Source organism: Salmo trutta, chromosome 34 (genome assembly GCF_901001165.1).
Source record: "Salmo trutta chromosome 34, fSalTru1.1, whole genome shotgun sequence".
NCBI lineage: Eukaryota > Metazoa > Chordata > Actinopteri > Salmoniformes > Salmonidae > Salmo > Salmo trutta.
In genome coordinates, this window is record NC_042990.1 from 40,077,095 (window position 1) to 40,079,826 (window position 2,732).

The window sequence follows — 2,732 nt, forward strand, 5'->3', positions numbered from 1 at the left end:
CACACACACACACACACACACACACACACACACACGCAGACACGGACACACACAGCCTCTGACAAGAACACACACACCAGCACTCCACTGTCTCTCACACCACGTTAATGTTAACAAAATGTTTTTCTCACTCTCCCTCTCTCCATGGCAACACACACAAACTTGGTCTATCCAAGTACACAAACTCTTCCTTACTCACTTTGCGAACCATGCTTCTTCTCTTTTCCCCTTTTGGTGTTTCTCTCTATCTCTCTATCTCTCTCTCTCTCTCTCTCTCTGTCTCTCTCTCTCTCCCTGTGTGCGCAGGCTGCAGTATTCTGTGTTTAGCAGTGTACGAGTGAATGAAGCTCCATGCTCAGTGCTGGCTGTCTGTGCCTCCCTCTGTGGGCTAGCCTCTCCCTCCCACTTCCCTCAGTGCTGTTAGCATAAGCCTCCGAGCTAGCTCTGTTAGCCTCTGCTCCCATTACAAACCCCACAGTACTAGCATTATCCTCAGAACTAGCTCTGTTAGCTTCTTTTCCTAGTCAATGCCCATAAGATTAGCATTAGCTCTATTTGGCCTCTTCTTTAATGTAAATGCACCAAGATGCATTTACAAGTAAGGGATGAGAAGGGGATAGGAGGAAAGAAGAGGCTGGAGAGGGATAGTGAGGACAGGAGGGGAAAGGCTAGGGAGAGGTGAAGGAGAGAGGACAGGAGGAGAAAGGCTAGGGAGAGGTGAAGGAGAGAGGACAGGAGGAGAAAGGCTAGGGAGAGGTGAAGGAGAGAGGACAGGAGGAGAAAGGCTAGGGAGAGGTGAAGGAGAGAGGACAGGAGGAGAAAGGCTAGGGAGAGGTGAAGGAGAGAGGACAGGAGGAGAAAGGCTAGGGAGAGGTGAAGGAGAGAGGACAGGAGGAGAAAGGCTAGGGAGAGGTGAAGGATGAGGACAGGAGGAGAAAGGCTAGGGAGAGGTGAAGGAGAGAGGACAGGAGGAGAAAGGCTAGGGAGAGGTGAAGGAGATGAGGACAGGAGGAGAAGGCTAGGGAGAGGTGAAGGAGAGAGGACAGGAGGAGAAAGGCTAGGGAGAGGTGAAGGAGAGGACAGGAGGAGAAAGGCTAGGGAGAGGTGAAGGAGAGGACAGGAGGAGAAAGGCTAGGGAGAGGTGAAGGAGAGAGGACAGGAGGAGAAAGGCTAGGGAGAGGTGAAGGAGAGAGGACAGGAGGAGAAAGGCTAGGGAGAGGTGAAGGAGAGGACAGGAGGAGAAAGGCTAGGGAGAGGTGAAGGAGAGGACAGGAGGAGAAAGGCTAGGGAGAGGTGAAGGAGAGAGGACAGGAGGAGAAAGGCTAGGGAGAGGTGAAGGAGAGAGGACAGGAGGAGAAAGGCTAGGGAGAGGTGAAGGAGAGAGGACAGGAGGAGAAAGGCTAGGGAGAGGTGAAGGAGAGAGGACAGGAGGAGAAAGGCTAGGGAGAGGTGAAGGAGAGAGGACAGGAGGAGAAAGGCTAGGGAGAGGTGAAGGAGAGAGGACAGGAGGAGAAAGGCTAGGGAGAGGTGAAGGAGAGAGGACAGGAGGAGAAAGGCTAGGGAGAGGTGAAGGAGAGAGGACAGGAGGAGAAAGGCTAGGGAGAGGTGAAGGAGAGGACAGGAGGAGAAAGGCTAGGGAGAGGTGAAGGAGAGGACAGGAGGAGAAAGGCTAGGGAGAGGTGAAGGAGAGGACAGGAGGGCAAAGGCTAGAGGGAGGTGAAGGAGAGAGGACAGGAGGAGAAAGGCTAGAGGGAGGTGAAGGAGCCAGCAGGAGGAGAAAAGGCTAGAGGGAGGTGAAGGAGCCAGCAGGAGGAGAAAAGGCTAGAGGGAGGTGAAGGAGCCAGCAGGAGGAGAAAAGGCTAGAGGGAGGTGAAGGAGCCAGCAGGAGGAGAAAAGGCTAGAGGGAGGTGAAGGAGCCAGCAGGAGGAGAAAAGGCTAGAGGGAGGTGAAGGAGCCAGCAGGAGGAGAAAAGGCTAGGCGGAGGTGAAGGAGCCAGCAGGAGGAGAAAAGGCTAGAGGGAGGTGAAGGAGCCAGCAGGAGGAGAAAAGGCTAGAGGGAGGTGAAGGAGCCAGCAGGAGGAGAAAAGGCTAGGCGGAGGTGAAGGAGCCAGCAGGAGGAGAAAAGGCTAGAGGGAGGTGAAGGAGCCAGCAGGAGGAGAAAAGGCTAGAGGGAGGTGAAGGAGCCAGCAGGAGGAGAAAAGGCCAGAGGGAGGTGAAGGAGCCAGCAGGAGGAGAAAAGGCCAGAGGGAGGTGAAGGAGCCAGCAGGAGGAGAAAAGGCCAGAGGGAGGATGGATCCAGGAGAGGGAGAGTGTTTAGTAATCAGATGGACTTACAAACTAAGTACTTCAGCGATTTAAATGGCTGATATTCTACAACACTGATATATATCTTGTATCGTATATCTAACATGAGCAGTAAAATAGCTCAGCAACACTTCAATAGATGGATTTAATCTGTAGCAACATTAAAGATAGCATCTGGAGGTAAAGCAGTAGTGTTAGCTAATAAAGAACAGTCCGACATATAGACCTAAATCAAATCAAATCAAATGTATTTATATAGCCCTTCTTACATCAGCTGATATCTCAAAGTGCTGTACAGAAACCCAGCCTAAAAACCCCCAAACAGCAAGCAATGCAGGTGTAGAAGCACGGTGGCTAAGAAAAACTCCCTAGAAAGACCAAAACCTAGGAAGAAACCTAGAGAGGAACCAGGCTATGAGGGGTAGCCAG

At 52.1% G+C, this 2,732-nt stretch overlaps 1 protein-coding gene across 1 annotated transcript in view; it reads right to left on the bottom strand.

The window, feature by feature from the left end:
- The window catches only part of nhsl3 (NHS like 3), a 28,092-nt gene extending 27,714 nt beyond the window's left edge, over nucleotides 1–378 (bottom strand). Inside the window, exon 1 of the mRNA XM_029732848.1 lies at nucleotides 200–378. The gene's annotated coding sequence lies outside the window, so the exon portion shown is untranslated. The remainder of the gene's footprint in view (nucleotides 1–199) is intronic.
- Nucleotides 379–2,732: the final 2,354 nt, after the last annotated feature.